General features: G+C 37.5%; 1 long non-coding RNA gene across 2 annotated transcripts in view; it reads left to right on the forward strand.

Annotated features, from left to right (window-relative positions):
• Positions 1-16,795, forward strand: part of LOC110259475 — a 407,237-nt gene that overhangs the window by 192,142 nt on the left and 198,300 nt on the right. The window contains exon 3 of one of the 2 annotated variants that reach the window (XR_002341895.1): positions 303-392. The exons of the other annotated variant lie outside the window; for it this stretch is intronic. This is a non-coding gene — a long non-coding RNA (uncharacterized LOC110259475). The remainder of the gene's footprint in view (positions 1-302; positions 393-16,795) is intronic. 2 annotated transcript variants of the gene reach the window in all.

A 16,795-nucleotide genomic window follows, 5' to 3' on the forward strand; every position in this document is an offset into this window, starting at 1 on the left:
CTAAGCCAGGAGTTTTTCTCATTTTTTATAAAAACAACCCCACCACGTACCCAGCTGCATGTGTACAGCCGAACACACTCACTTTGTCGCTAATACCATGTTATTTTGGAATAAAAACATCTGTTTTTAGACCCTAAAGATGTCCAAATCAACAAATCAGAGTCTCATAATCCCTAAAATAGATTGCCATTGTAGTATTTGAGAATTACTTTAAATCTTAAAAATAACATGTATCCTATATCTATTTGTAGAATTTTGGCTTCATCTACTTATTCTCATTCCAATCTCATTTATTTCTTCAGATACTTGCAGAGTACTCCCTACCTGTTTGCATTGATTATCACAAGATTTGTATGCATGGGCCATAAGAGACCAAGGATCAGATGACATGGGTATGTGCTGGGAACATAACTAGTTTGCTGCAGTTTGTACCAATTGACCGGTTGTTTGACTGAAACAGCAAATCGGTTCACATCGATTGTGCATTCAAAGTGTTAAGGCATTCTGCAAAGAATCAACCCTTACTTTACAGAAAATGGAAGCATTTTCACTTTCCACCCCAGAGCCACAGACTTCTTAGAAAATGTGACTGTGTTTCAAAGGCCTGCCACTTCTGCAGCCTTAATGAGACTTGGGGAAATTAACACAAAGGCTGTATGAGCTCTCATAGATGGCAGAAGCCAACTTTTCCGAACCTTAATCCTCCGATGTAGTCATCAATACCAAATCTTATTTCTCTGAAGCGTAGAACTCATTTCTATCTAGTGAAGTTTATGAAACTTAACGTTCTTAAATGCTCATATTGTACCAAGAATTGTTCAAAGAGCTTCATGTTATATGAATATGTATTACATATTAGCTCTCTCAGCCCTTGCAGAGAACACTATATGGCATGTATGTAATATGTGTGTGACCAGTGTTATCCTTATAATTCATCATTTATAAATGAGGAACTTATAAAAAGATCATTTAGCAGGTAATTTGATGGGAAGTCAAACCCAGCTAGTCTGGCTTGAGTGTGTGTGCTAGGTCACTATCTCACAGTGCTTATGGAGACAACAAGAACGAGTCAGATCACTAAGAGATTTACCAAAACTTTGTTTCCGAAACCTTCCTTCAAATGGATGGTGAATATGTGCAATGAAATCAAAGTCTGTAGTAAAATAGTAATAACGGTATCAGTAACAACCAGACCCCTCGTCAGGAATACTTAGTGACTTTGTAGGAAAAGGAGGAAAGAAAAATATATGCTGTGCCTAAACTGTTGGACAGTCCGGCATAGTCTGATTTTTCAAAGTCCCTGTTACGGAGTTTACATTCTCTTTAGGAGAGAAAGATAACAAAGAGGTAGATAGACAATACAGTTTAAGGTAGTGATAAGTGCCAGAAAGAAATAAAAGTCAAGATAAAAGGATAGTGCATACTGAGTAAGTGACAGTTAAGTGGAAAATCAAATATGAGAAGAAGAAAGGCAAATAAGATAGAGGGGGTAAGCCAAACAACAAGCATAAAGGAATGTTCTGAAATGGTGATTAGAGGGATTAGTCTAACACATCCAGTGCAGCCCCTTTGGAGGGCAGCTCAGCTGCAGCAAAGTCAGGGAGGGGAGCAATGATAGGTCATAGAGGTGGACAGAGACCAGACAGGTAAGGACCTGTGAGACACAGTATAGACGTGAGTTTTATCCTAACTGTATCACTCACGTGTTTTCATCAGGACCATGATTTGATTTGTTTTTAATATGGCTGCTGTGCAAGGACAAAATGAAAGGGAGTGGTAAGATGAGGAAGGAGCAGTGAAGAGGTCACTGCATGCATCAGACATGGAGATGCAATTGTTGGAGTTCCCTTCGTGGCTCAGTGGTTAATGAATTCAACTAGGAACCATGAGGTTGCGGACTCCATCACTGGCCTCTTCAGTGGGTTAAGGATCCAGCGTTGCCGTGAGCTATGGTGTAGGTCACAGACATGGCTCGGATGTGGCATTGCTGTGGCTGTGGTGTAGGCTGGCGGCTACAGCTCTGATTCCACCCCTAGCCTGGGAACCTCCATATGCCCATATGCCCATATGCCGTGAGTGCAGCCCTAGAAAAGACAAAAAAAGAAAGAAAGAAAAATGGTTTGCACAGAGTGTTAGTGGTAGAGATGAGGAGAAGTGGAAATTCAGAAAGTATTTTAGGTTGGAGAAAATCGGACTTGCTGACGGATTGAGTGTGTAGTGGGAAACAAAGAGATCAAGGATGATTCCTCTGCGTTTTTCAGTCTGTGTGTAAGAAACGGGAAGAATAAACTGAATGAACAGTAAAACAGCCTAAATTCACATTACCTTTATTACAGAATTGAAAATGTAAGTAACTTGTAACCACCTTACTGTCTGCATTCCCGATGAAATTTTTATTTCCAGGCAGGTCCTCAACAAGATTTCCATTGATTTATCCTCTTTGCATTCAGTAATTTCAATAGAGCCTACTTGCTCAAGAAGGAGCCTCTAGGCAATTGAATCTAACATTAATTTTTCACTAGTCCATCTGAATTCTTTTCTCCTGGCTGAAGTAATTTTAAAAACATTTCCTAAAGTGAACAATCTTAGTAATCTTTAATGCATTTCATATCTTGTTTTTCTTTAGTTGGGTGCCTTGCCTGAACAAAATTTCAATAAGATACTATTTCTTGGCTTGTTAAAAATTAGGAGATTTTGATTAATCTTGGTTTGTAGATGTTGATCTTCAAAACACTGTTCTAATGGAGAAAAATGCATTGCTTCTAGTCGTTTAGAATAGTTAAATTCCTAAAGGAAGAGGTAAAATAAGGCATGTGATTACCTTCAGTATTGATCTCGGAACTGAACTTGGGATTCACCTGTAATAAAGAGTCATATTGTATAGTTTACGTGACAGAATGAAGGCTTGTGGCACCGGGAACCTGAGGCTGCCCTCAGACCTTTAATGGCCTATTTATTCCATGCCAGAGACTTGGAGTTTGACGTGTTTAATTGTATAGCCCATCTGGACGGAGAGAAGCTAAAAGGCATTTTGATGTAAGCATGAAAACCTTTAAAATCATTTCACCAGTAATCTCAAAGCATAGAAATTCTTCTAAGAGTTCCCATTGTGGCACAGCAGTAACGAACCCAACTAGTATCCACGAGGACCTGGGTTCGATCCCTGGCTTCTCTCAGTGGGTTAAGGATCTGGCATTGCCCTGAGCTGTGGTATAGGTCACGGATGAGGCTTGGATCCTGTGTTGCTGTGGCTGTGGTTTAAGCAGCTGCAGCTCTGATTCGACCCCTAGCCTGGGAACTTCCACATGCCACAGGTGCAGCCCTAAAAATAAAAAAATGCCAAAAGAAGGGAGAAATGCTTCTAACATTAATTGCAATCTCATTTTTCAGCTATGGCCAATAGTCTGTAAGCAGAATCAGTTTTTACTGCTCATCTCAGGTCAACCAGGGAATTAAGTATCAGGTTCCCATTATTCAAATAAGGAAGTCACTTCAGCTATTCCTGAAATCCTTCCTCTCTGCTGGTCAATGTGCAAGAGTTCATTTTCTGGAAGTAAAAATGATTTTTTTTTCTAAGTGGCACAGCCCTGTAGCAACAAACAAGGCAGTTGTAACTTCACATGGTACCTTAATACGTATTTCAGCTGGTGAGAACATCCTTCTAAACCAGATGAAAGTTATTATCCTATACCTCCCCCGCCCCGCCCCAACTGTTTGGTCTGGAGTTTAGCCAGTTTTACCCACGTCATCAGCTTCTCAAGTTTTACTGACCTCATTGTCAGCCTTAGTCTTTTAGATGTTTATCTTGCCTGCCATATTTCATAATTTTGTCCAAGATAGGTAAAGAAATTTTGTATTTATTGGGTAAGAGTAAAGTTTGCAAACTGAATGAATTTATCCAGAAAGAAAGGTGCTTCATAATGGCTTTCTTGATGAAGAGAAATGTAATTCTTTGGGCTTCTGTTACTCAGAGACTAAGAGCAGCAGAGTAGGAATTCTGGTCATAGTGCAGAGGAAACGAATCTGACTAGGAACCATGAGGTTGTAGGTTCGATCCCTGGCCCCTCTCAGTGGGTTAAGGATCTGGCGTTGCCATGAGCTGTGGTGTAGGTCGCAGACTTGGCTTGTATCTGGCGTTGCTGTGGCTGTGGCATAGGCCGGCAGCAACAGCTCTGATTAGACCCCTAACCTGGGAACCTCCATATGCCGTGGGTGTGGCCCTAAAAAGACCAAAAAAAAAAAAAAAAAAAAAGAGGAGGAATTGTGACAAACACAAAGTGACAGGGATGAGTAGAGGAGAAACATCATGTGCTTAAAATATAAATGCATATCATAGGTGAATGTTGAGGGAAATAAACACCAAAATTTAAATTATTCTTAGCTCCTCATCACCATTTTTTTAGGGGTTCCCGTTGTGGTTCATTGATAATGAACCCAGCTAGTATCCATGAGGATAAGAGTTCCATCCCTGGCCTCGCTCAGTGTATTAAAGTATCTGGCAGTTGCCGTGAGCTGTAGTGTAGGTTGCAGATGCTGCTCAGATCTGGATTGCTGTGGCTGTGGCATAGGCTGGCAACTCCAGTTTGGCCCCTAGCCTGGAAACTTCCATGTGCTGCAGTTGCAGCCCCCCAAAAAACAAACAAACAAAACCCTTTTAAAAAATATTCTGTATACCTGGTGTGTACTTCAATAGCATTAACTGATAATTTTTTTATTGAAGGAACTCTATAGATATGCGCCATCCTGCATATAGTGTCAATTCAATTATAAAGTTGCACTGGAAGACTAGTTTGAGTCCATTTGTTCCCTCTTATCTTCAAGAGAAGGAATGAAATAAGAATATATTTGTGCTATTGTCGTTAGTATTTTATTTTATTTTATTTTTTATTTTGTCTTTTTAGGGCCGCAACCACAGCATATGGAGGTTCCCAGGCTAGGGGTCTAATCGGAGCTATTGCTCCCAGCCTAGGCCACAGACACAGCAATGCCAGATCCGAGCCACGTCTGCAGCCTACACCACAGCTCATGGCAACGCCAGATCCTTAACCCACTGAGAGGGGCCAGGGATTGAACCCACAACCTCATCATTCCTAGTCAGATTCATTTCCACTGCACCACAACAGGAACTCCAATTTAATGATTTTAAACAGTGGTAAAATGTCTTTTTTCTTTTATGTCTTACAATAGAAAAAATTCTAAATGAAAATTTCACCTCTTATGTTAGAGGAAAAAAGTATTTAAAAAAATAATTCCATATAGGTTTAAAATTATAGTATACTTGATTTATAATATTATATTAGTTTTAGGTGTACAGCATGTGATTCAGTATTTTTTCAGGTTATTTTTCATGAATAATTATTACAAGATAATGGCTGTAATTCCTTGTGTTATACAATGTATCCTTGTTGCTTTTCTCTTTTACACATAATCCCATACCCCTCTCTTGCCCCTCCCCTCTCCCTCTCTTCACTGGTTACCACTAATTTGTCTGTGTCTGTGAGTCTATTTCTTTTATGTCATATTCACTAATTTGTTTTATTTTTTAGATTCTACATATAAGTGGTAAGGTACTTATCTGTCTCTGACTTATTTTACTAAGCATAATTCCCTCCAGTTCCATCCATGTTGTTGCAAATGACAAATTTTCATCTTTTTTATGGCTGCATAGTATTCCATTGTGTGTGTGTTGTGTATGCATACACATATCTATATGTGGTATGTGACATATATAGATATCGTATCTTCTTTATCCATTCATCTGTTAATGGACACTTAGGTTGCTTCCATATCTTGGCTCTTGTAAATAATGCTACCGTGAACATTGAATGCATGTATCTTTTTGAATTAGTGATTTCATCTTCTTTGAATATATACCCAGGAGTGGAAATGCTGGATCATATGGGAACTCTCTTTTTAGTTTTTAGGAACCTCTCTACAGTTTTCTTTAGTGGCTACACTACTTTCAAGTCCCTAAAACAGTGTACTGCGTTTCCCTTTTCTCTCTATCTTCACCAATACTTGCTGTTTGTAGACTTTTTGTTGATAGCTATTTTGACAGGTGTGACATGATACTTCATTGTGGTTTTGACTTGCATTTCTCTAATAGCGATGTTGAGCACCGTTTCATGAGCCTATTAGCTCCTGTAGAGGAGACCTCTACCATTCTGATATTCCCAAATTGTTGTGAAATGTTTGCTTGGATATTATCTAGACTTGGAAATTAGTTCATAAATTCAAGACAATTACTAAGACCCATGAACAGTAGACGGTCTTCATAGATAGTTTAGCAGGTGCTAGAAGAATGTGGTCATCATGAAGAGTGAATCAAGTCAGAACATTTTCATGGCTCAGTGTCAGTAAGGGAGTCTGTTAATCCACATGAGAGGATTTGTTTAGAGGTAAGTCCTTTGGCTTATAAGGAACTATTCACAGAGAAATTGAAATGATTTTTTTAATGTTACCACTGACCTCTGAAGCCAAAGGTAGCAGCAGCATTGGTAAGGAATCCTCAGAGAAGCCTTCTGAATTCCTCCTATACCAGCACAGTTCCTGGGCCACTCATCTGGTCAAAACTGTTAGGCATTTAGAACGCTTGGAGCTCCATGTGAGAATATGACCTCAGACCTAGGTGCCAGGGCTTCTCCATCAGGTGTGGGTGCTACCTTATGGTGCCACTTTGGTAGCCATTTATTTTTCACCCAGTAAGTGTCTGTCAGCTTCCTTGCCAGGTGTGTGCTTAGCAAACCTACTTTTATTTGATCTTTACATTGCTCTGTGAAATATCTACTATTTACTCCCGTTTTATAAATCATGAAATTGATGCTCACAAAGGTTAAATAATTTGCCAGTTGTTTCAAGAAAGAAATGAAGTAGGCAATAGAAAACCCAGGTCTGACCAACTCCAAGTGCCTTGATTTTACAGCATTCTTATCATGTGAGAATTCTGTAGATAAAAGTTTAAATATCAAAAATCTCGAGAGTGAAAGTTATGCACATCTGGCATATAAGGTAAAGCATGAAAGTGTGAGCTATGTCTCACCATTGAAAATCTGAAATATTAATGTAATTAATTTATTAATAAAATATATAACTTCTTACATTCCTTCTTTGTCATTCTCCACTCTCTTCTATCACACACACATATATTCCAATAAAAGCATGTTTCATGAGCAGAAGGAAAGTTGGCTTTCAGGGTTGGATCGCTGATAAGAGAACTGTTCTGTGGATATCACCCTTGCTCTGACAAGCACACTATCCATGTCATTACAAAGCAGTAGCTCTAGCAAAAATCAAAAGATGGAATCTATTTGTTTTGGCTGCAAAAAAATCCAGAGAATATAAATTACTACTGATGATGAGATGAAAATTTTGTTTTTCTTTTAATATGCTGTAGAAAAACATTAAGGAGCAGAAAAAAAAGACCTCATAATTTTAAAAATTGTAACCTTATAAGAAGACCCTGTAGCTTATTCCAATATGTAGGAAGATTTTCAGAAAAGCATATGCAGATTTATTGAACTGACTTAACATTTCCTAACTTCTGCAAATTAAAAGAAAAAATATTCTTTTAAAAAGCATGATTGGAATTCCACTTGAGGCTCAGCAATAATGAACCCAACTAGTATCTGTGAGGATGTGGGTTCAATCCCTGGCCCTACTCAGTGGGTTGGGGATCCAGTGTTGCTGCGAGCTGCAGGGTAGGTTGCATACACAGCTCCAATCTGGTGTTGCTGTGGCTGTGTGGTAGGCCAGCAGCTGCAGCTTCAATTTGACTCCTAGCCTAGGAACATCCATATACTGTGGGCGCAGCCCTGAAGAAAAAAAAAAAGCATGATGACAGGCTAATGCTTTGTAGATGACAAGAAGGCAGATTCTTCTTTAAGATTATTTTGAAGCTGAGAAGTGAGGCTATTATTTGGAAACTCGAAGGAATATTACAAAGATAATATGCATATTTGTAAAATTGAAAACGTTATTTCCGAAGAATGTCATTTTAATTAATAGAGCATCAAGATGTTACAAGTAGAACCCATAGTTTTGAATAAGCTTAGCAACTGGAAATTAGCAGTATAGAACTCAGCAGGAAGATGATTAATTGATGGTAAGTAAATAGGTGTATTGGTATTAGAGTTAACATCCCATTGGAATGGCTTGTCATAGCCACACTTTGCTGTGTGCTTTTTTTCCCCAGTGATAGCAGGCACAATAAAACTTATTCTATGTTTTATTCAATTTATATTTATTAAGTGTTTATCATGTGCCAGGCAATTTCCTGGGTCGGCACTGTGGGTAAATCAGTGATCATTAGAGCAAATTCAATGACCTCTTGTGGCTTACAGTCTAGCAAGAAAAGATAGAAAAATATCTATATCCCAGTATATACTATGAGGGAGTAAGGAGGGAAGAGAGTGTCAGGAGTGGGTGCCGTTTGATAGAAGATAGACAAGGAAAATTTCTCTGACAAGGTGATACTTGAATTGAAACCTAAAGTAGGGGAAGAAGCAAGTGGTGCAGATAACAGGGAGGAGTGTGCCAAGCAAAAAGAACCAGAGGCACAAAAGTCCTGTATCCTTAGTTGCGTTCAGGAAACAGCATGGAAGTCAAGTGTTGCTGGAACACTATAAATAAGGGAGCAGTGGAGTGAACGAAGTTAAAAAGACAGTGGGGCCGGATCACACAGATCCTCCTAGGTTATTACACTCAGAAGTTTTGGCTCTTACTCCAAGTTAAATGGGAAGCCAAAAGAAGTCTTTGGGCAAAGGGTTGACAGGCTCTAAATTATGGTTTAAAAGGCTTTCTGGCCACTTTGGTGTGGAGAATAAATTATATTGGAGCAAAGAGGCCAGGGAACATTGCAGTAACCCACATTACAGTTGTAAGGTCCTATGAGAGCCTGAGTCAGGGTGGTGAAAAGTGATTGGATTCCTGATGTAACTTAAGTGCAGGGCCAATGTTTTCATTGCTAGAAGCGAATAACAGAAAGAAAGCAATCAAGAATGACACTAAGAATTTTTGCCTAAGAAAGGGGTTGCATGGAGTATCTATTCACTGATGTGTTGAAGGTAGAAATATCAGAGTTCAATGATGAGATTTTAAGTTTAAGTTGCGTCTTACACATCCAGTTGAGATGGTAACTAGGCAGTGAGATATGTCAATCTGGAGCTCTGGTGAGGGGGAGGGTGGGTCCAGAGCAGAGACATGAATCTGAAAATAATCAGCAAAAACGGGATTTAAAAGAAAGTGGAGTATTAGATAAGGTCATAAAGGAAGTAAATGCAATATACACTTGCATACTTTAATTTCTATATTTTAGTTATCACAAATTTATATTTTTATTTCATATAAAGTGATACTCTGGATATTTACTCGAAGTTACTATATTTAATAATTGGTTTTAATAAGATACTCAGTAAAAGTTACTTTTCATCGTGAAGCATTTTTACTTCTACATGTCATAGTTTGATGAATAAATTTTAAGCTCTATTATGATACTTATGCCTTATTTTGCAGCTTCTTAAAATGCTTAGTAAAATACTTGACATGAATTTCAAATGTATTAAATTCATAAATTTATGGATATGAAAAAAATCAAAACAAGAAGCCAGATCAGATAGATCTATATACCTTAAAGCTCTTATTAAAATTCAAATTAAAAAATATAACCTCACCTGCACTCCAGCAGTTTCATATTTTTTATACTCTCTCACAGACTGTATTTAAAAACAGAATAATTCAGTTTCGTGGTGGAATTATAGCTATTGCTCTTGTTGGGACACTGAACTGCTGTTGCTGTTATTACCATCCTTAAAATAATGAAATGAACATTTACCATGTATTTGACATCCTAACAGGAAAGGTTGTATTATGTCCATTTCTGTTTAAACCTGAAAACTAAGAACGAAAGAAAGGAATAAAAGAAAGTATCATAGTCTAACAAAATTGCAGAACCTGGATTCCAACCTAAATCTGATAGACCTAAGAGAACAGAATTTTATTCTGCTATTATTCTGATCTAAGCAGTCTGTATATAAAACATATACTAATAGATATGTGTGTGATTGAGATATAATAAAAAAACACATTCACTTTGAGGAAATTGAGAGGAAAATTTTTAAAAAGAAAAGAAATTCAACTATATAGACCATGTAGAATATCGTCTTGCTTCTTGGAAGCATAAGGAAAAAAAAGCAGTGTGAAGCGTTTTCCCTTGTCCCTTAAGATTTCAGAGATGTCTCAAATTTAAAATAGCCACGTTTAGAAAGTCATGTCCAGTCTTTGCTTTTATGGCTCACATCACACAGCACATATCGATTTAACATTTGCCAAACACCTAGTATGTACCACCTTCAGTACTAGATGCTGACAGCACAAATATAAATAATTCATGGTCTCTGTTTGAAAGGAGCTTCCATTTTATTGAGGGAGACAAATTAGTTAACAAAAATCATAATAAACTGAGATAAATACTTATGTAGGAGGGCAATTACTTTATTACATGGTAGAGGGAACTAATATTTCCTTGGGAATGTGATGCCTGAGCTCAGTCTTGAAGAATGAACGGTGTTAGCCAAGCAGGGAAAAATACCCCTGGAATAGAGATAGGACAACCAAATATCTGCTCAAAGAATTCTAAGCAGCTTACTGTGGCTGGACCAGACATCTGAGGAGAGAGTTGAGTATTCAGGAAAAGTACTGGTCAAGTCAATAGGTGGTAGATTATGAAAGTCTATGTAATTTATGCTAAGGGACTTGGACTTTGGCCCTGAAGGATTTCTAGCTGGTAATTGGCATGATAAGATTCATAATTTAGAAGCCCAAGCAGCTGTAGTGGTAGAATTTATTGAAGAAAGGACAAGACCATTCATCAGTAGGAAGACAGATTACAGCCTGTTGAAGTACTCCGGGTGAGCAAAGATGATGGTGTGCAGCAAAGGCAATGGAGAGACACAGAATGCTCAGAAAGTTTAGAACTGATCGGAATTATTGACTTTATGAGGATGAGAGAAAGGATATGGCCCAATTTCTAGGCTTTGGGGAAAGGTGGTGCCATGCTCCAAAATGGCAAGTCAGGAAAAATCCATTTGGAACCAAGATAATTAGGTAATGACTTTCGTTTTTGATGTGTTGTTACTGAATTAACACACGAGGTTGATTGCGTAAGGCCAGTAGCAATTGTGTGTATAAGTCTGAAGCTCAGAAGAGCAATCTGAGCTAATGGCAGATACTTGAGAGTCACAGATTTTTACATGGCAATTGAAACTAGGAGGATAAATGAGTTTACCTCCTAAGTGTCGTCTAAGATCACCTTTTCTGATCAGAAAAGAAAAAGACAAGGAATGGGAGGTGGTGGGGGCAGGACCGGGTAGTAAAGGGGAAGGAAAGGAAGGAAAGAGAACGAAACGGTTGGGAGAGCCCAGTGATGAAGTGGCATGCTAGAGGCCTGAGGAGGGGTTTTAGAAGGATATATTTGAAAATTCAACCTGTGGTGTCATGGAATCTAGAGAGGAAATGATTTCAAAAAGATAACAGGAAAAATTAGAGAAATACTCAAAGATGTACTATTAACATATTACATCATATTACATCAACTCATCCTGGGGAGCTGATACTATGTGGAATTATCTCTGATAAATTATACTTGCAATAAAATCTTTGGGGTGGAGGGCTCAGGGAGAGGTGCTGCCTTAGAAAGATAACTGTGGCTGAATTCAGTAAGTCTCTGAAACAACTGAAACTCATGCTTTAAAGTTCCAAACCATTTTTTTTTTTTTTAATAGAACATTGAAGCTACCAGTTAAGTTCTGGCAGTTTCCACTTCTAGCAGAACATTTTCCATCCTGACATTGTTCATTTTTCTCAGGTTGGCAAAATTTCAAATCTTCATGTTTTCACTTAGAAATATCCTAAAATTTATATGATGTTCTTATATCAGAAAAGGGATGACAGATGAACATACCGTTAAACAGACATAAATGTTTAAGGGCACCTTAAAGCCTCCCATTTTATCTTATGTTTCAAAAGATGTTTACATATGCTTTCTGTTTTTCAGGACTAGGGTTACCATCTGTCCCAGACTGTCTAACATTTAGCACTGTAAGTCCAGTGTCCTGAACACTCCGTCCCAAGCAAAGTAGTCGGTCACCCTAGCAGAGTGCTGATAAGCTGTCCCATAGCAGAAAATAGCATGCCTAAAAGATAAAAATCTGTACTGACCCTCAGTTGAGTGAGCTGAAAATTACCACTAAAATGTCATCCTCAACAAAGACAATCAAGATGAAAATAAATGAATGAAAAACCAATCAAAATAAAATGGTGAGAACCAATCATGTATAAGCTACTGCTGATTATACAAAGCATTTGTTCAAGCAAAAGTTAGAAAAATAGAGATTTCCCCCCCCCCATTGGGCAGAAAAATAAGATCTATCATGGTAGTTAGACTGATCTTTCATTTGTATTATACACTGGTTTTGTTACTTTTTCAGCTATTGTTGTATCTTAAATGATTACTTTATCATGTTAAATGGTTATTTAATCTTGATAATTCCCTTCAAATCTGCCAAATACTTCATATTATTTTGTTAGTGTTTTCCGTTCTAACTCGTATTCTAGGTGGATATTAAAGGTAAGTGATGGGACCTTCTTCAAGTCATGAAGAACATGATCCCAGTGCTGATGATGAGATAGCAGGATAATTAAAGCTAGAGAGAAAGAGCTCTTTCCTTGGAAGCTCTAGAGACTACAGGGAAGATGACAGTAGTTCCATTATGATAGCAAACAATAGATCTTTAACAAGTATTCATAACCTCTCAAGGCCTGCCTGTCAATCTCAAAGTAACATTATAAGCAACAAAATAGTCTTTATTAAAAGATATTCAGAATTTTCAGTAAATAGACAATATCTTCTCAATCACTGTGTATCAATAATTACATCTATCTCCTTTTAAGGCTACAAGGTAACCCATAACTCTGTGATTCCTTAGCCTAACTGAATGAGTGGCCTCCATTGTCAAATATTAGATCTCTCAGATATTACACAGTACAGATACATTTTTCATTCCTAAAATTTATAGCTAAATAACAAGGGAAGTTTTTTCAAAAATACTCTTTCTAAGTGTTCATCCCTGTATCCTGACCATGGACTAAGATTCATTGTCCGCTAAAGCTGAAAGCCTAAATAATTTGCTTATAAATTGCTTTTTTTCAGCAGCTTGAATTACTGCCCAAACTTAAATTATTCCCCGTAAGTACAAATTTCTAGAATCAACATCCAAAATTTAGTCCCTTGTTAATACAACTATTTAGACAAAACATACACCAGAGCTGTAGGACAAAAACTACTAGAGGTGAAATCGTATTTCTATTTCACATTTTCCCAAATAAACTAGGATGTCCTTATTTTCATTTCCATCTTCCCTGTGTTAAGTCCGAGCTAATTTAATTTCACATGGTCAGATTTTAATTTATTTTTTCTGTACTATCTTTATTCTTGATTTACCTCTTTGCTCACTTAAGGTTGCAGAGAAGTAGCCAAACAATGAAAATCTTATATTTGAAACAACAGTTTCAAAGATGCTTTCCATGTACTCATTTACTGAACAGTTATTTTTGGCACTGGGATACATTGATGAAAAAAAAAAGGCAAAATCTTTATTTTCATTTTACTTAGATTCTTATGCACTTAGCAGTAGAGGGGCAAATGGTAAGAAGCAAACAATCAAATGAATGGCACAGATTGCAAGTAAGTGACCTGAGGAAAATAAAATTTGAATCCGAGATAAAGAAAGGATGAGAACCACTAGATTGTTTGGTTAGGAAGGCTGAGACCTAAGGTGCGGAAAGGAACCAGCCCTGTGTCAGTTGGTATGGTTAGAGAATTCCAGTTAGAGGGGAAAACAGTTAAGCCACTGTTAAGTGTAGAACAGCATTATGTGCTTTAGAAATAGAAGAGGGAAAAAGAGGATAGCTAGAGCATAATAAATGAGGATGGAAGTTGATGAAGAGAAGAAACATCCAAGAATCGAATTGTTCTGGCACAAATCATATTAAAGAGCTTAGACTTTATTCCAAGGGCAATGCACAATCATTGGTGGGAGGCAGGAGAGAGGTCTAAGAAAAAGAGTGACAAGAAATAATTCAAATTTTAATGATCACTCCCAGTTGTTGTTTTCATAGTGACTATAAGAGGAGCAAAAGATGGCAGCAAGAAGACCACTGGGAAGATATTTTAATAGCTCAAGCAAAGATAGCTGTGGATAAAACTGGGATGCTTTTAGTAAAAACGTGAGGAAACTAGTCAGACTCAATATGGGGGCTCTGAGGGGGTTGCTTTGTTTTACTTTCTTGAAAGTTTAAAACTAGAGTTTGCTGTTGAATTGTGCATAGGTGACGACTTTTTTAAAAAAGGGGTGGAAGGGAGAAAGCTTAGTCTTATTTTTCTGCCTAAGCAACTGGATAGAGGTTTGGGTTATCAACAGAGAAAGGAAAGTCGGGTAGGAAGGATTGAATCAGGATTTCTGCCTTGGGCCATTTCAGTGTGGGCTGCCTAGTAGACATCTGAGTGGAGGTGTCACGTAAGCATTTGGCTGCATGATTTCTCACTTGAGTGAAGGCATGTGGGTTGGTGTTACAAAAAAGAAGAGCTAAGAGAAGAAAATGTTTCAAGTTGGAAGGAATGAATAACTCCTTGGAAATCTGCTGAAAGTAGAAGCAGTGGGCATAGAGAGATGCACACTTTGGAAACTCTTATCCTAACATGAACATTTTCAGTGAACAGTAGGGATGGAGTCCTGATACAGTGGACTGAGGGAAGAACAGAGTTGGGAAGTGGTTTTAACTTGCAGTATCTTGACACTGAGGGCCTTTTTCAAGTGCTTATTAATGACTGGTATTTTTTTTTTTTTTTTTGGTGAAGGGTCTATTAAAATCTTTTGCCAGTTTTGAGTGGTTGTTTTCCTTTTTATTAATGAACAGTCTATTCTAGATGCAAGTCCTTCATGAGTGTAAGTTTTACAGATAGTTTTTTCCAGTCTTTTTTTTTTTTTATTTTCCCACTGTACAGCAAGGGGATCAAGTTATCTTTACATGTGTACATTACAATTACATTTTTCCCCCACTCTTTGTTCTGTATCTAGACATAGTTCTCAATGCTACTCAGCAGGATCTCCTTGTAAATCTATTCTAAGTTGTGTCTGATAAGCCCAAGCTCCCGATCCCTCCCACTCCTTCCCCCTCCCATCAGGCAGCCACAAGTCTCTTCTCCAAGTCCATGATTTTCTTTTCTGAGATGTTCATTTGTGCTGGATATTAGATTCCAGTTATAAGTGATATCATATGGTATTTGTCTTTGTCTTTCTGGCTCATTTCACTCAGGATGAGATTCTCTAGTTCCATCCATGTTGCTGCAAATGGCATTATGTTATTCTTTTTTGTGGCTGAGTAGTATTCCACTGTGTATATATACCACTCTTCCGAATCCAATCATCTGTTGATGGACATTTGGGTTGTAGTTTTTTCCAATCTTTTACTTTTTTGTTTGTTTGTTTTTTGGTCTTTTTCGTATTTTTAGGGCTTCACTCACGACGTATGGTGGTTCCCAGGCTAGGGGTCCAATTGGAGCTGTAGCTGCTGGCCTATGCCGCAGCCACAGCAATGTGGGATCCGAGCCAAATCTGCGATCCACACCAGAGGTCAGGGCAACACCAGATCCTTAACCCACTGAGCAAGGCCAGGGATCCAACCCCTGTCCTCATAGATGCTAGTCAGGTTTGCTAACCACTGAACCATGAGGGGAACTCCTCCAGGCTTTGACTTTTTTATTTCCCTAATGGTGCCCTTTGAAGAATAAAATATTTTAATTTCAATGAAGTCCAAGTTATCAAATTTTTCCTTTTATAATTAGTACTTTTTGTTAGAAATAAGAAATCTCTCCTACCCTTTAGTTCATGAAAATATTCTCCTGTTTTCTTTTAGGAAAGGCCCTTTCTCTCTTGGTCCTGCACTTCCTCTCTCTCCCTCTCTCTCTCTCCCTGTCTCTCTCCCTCTCTCTCTCTTTCTCCCTTTGGTTTGAGGTCTGGGCTCGTTTCCTAAGACCAACATATACATACTAATAGTGTCTATTTTTAAATCTGTCAGTTTATTTATTCCTCACAGTGTCTGTGTTCTTTTTGTTACTTATGACTGTAACACCTATACATTTAGGCACTAAGGTTGCTTGATTTTCAATATTTTTATGTGTCATTTGGACAGCATATTGTCAGAGCCTGATTTCATCCACTCAGTGGAGACTTTTTTTTAATTGGTGAGTTTAACTTTTTTACAAATAGTTTAATGGCATGATTGTTACTTTTTATGTGATCTTCTGCATTTCACGTACTTGCTTATTCTTTTCTTCTCCTTTTCTCATTTATATTGGATAGACTTTAACATCTTATATGCTATTTCTGTTGGTTTTACATCTTATATACTATTTTTCCTTTATGTTGGCTTTTTAGCATAAATTATGGTCATATTTATTTCCTTACATTTATTTATTAAAATTATATATAAATAAAAATATGTAAAATTAAAAATAAAAATATCAGTATCTGTGTAATCTCCCTAACAGGCAGTATTCTTTACTCTTTTTGCTCTTCAGAGCCTCATGTTTATAATGTCTACAATTATAGTTCTCAACTACTAGGAATATATGTTCTCTTTATTATTTAGTTGAATTTTGTTTATTTGCCTTTTCATTTGTTATTTGGCATGGTAGAATAGTAAATCTCATGAAGACATTTTATTACTCATAAAATTCTTG

The sequence above is a fragment of the Sus scrofa genome, chromosome 2, assembly GCF_000003025.6.
Source record: "Sus scrofa isolate TJ Tabasco breed Duroc chromosome 2, Sscrofa11.1, whole genome shotgun sequence".
Lineage (NCBI taxonomy): Eukaryota > Metazoa > Chordata > Mammalia > Artiodactyla > Suidae > Sus > Sus scrofa.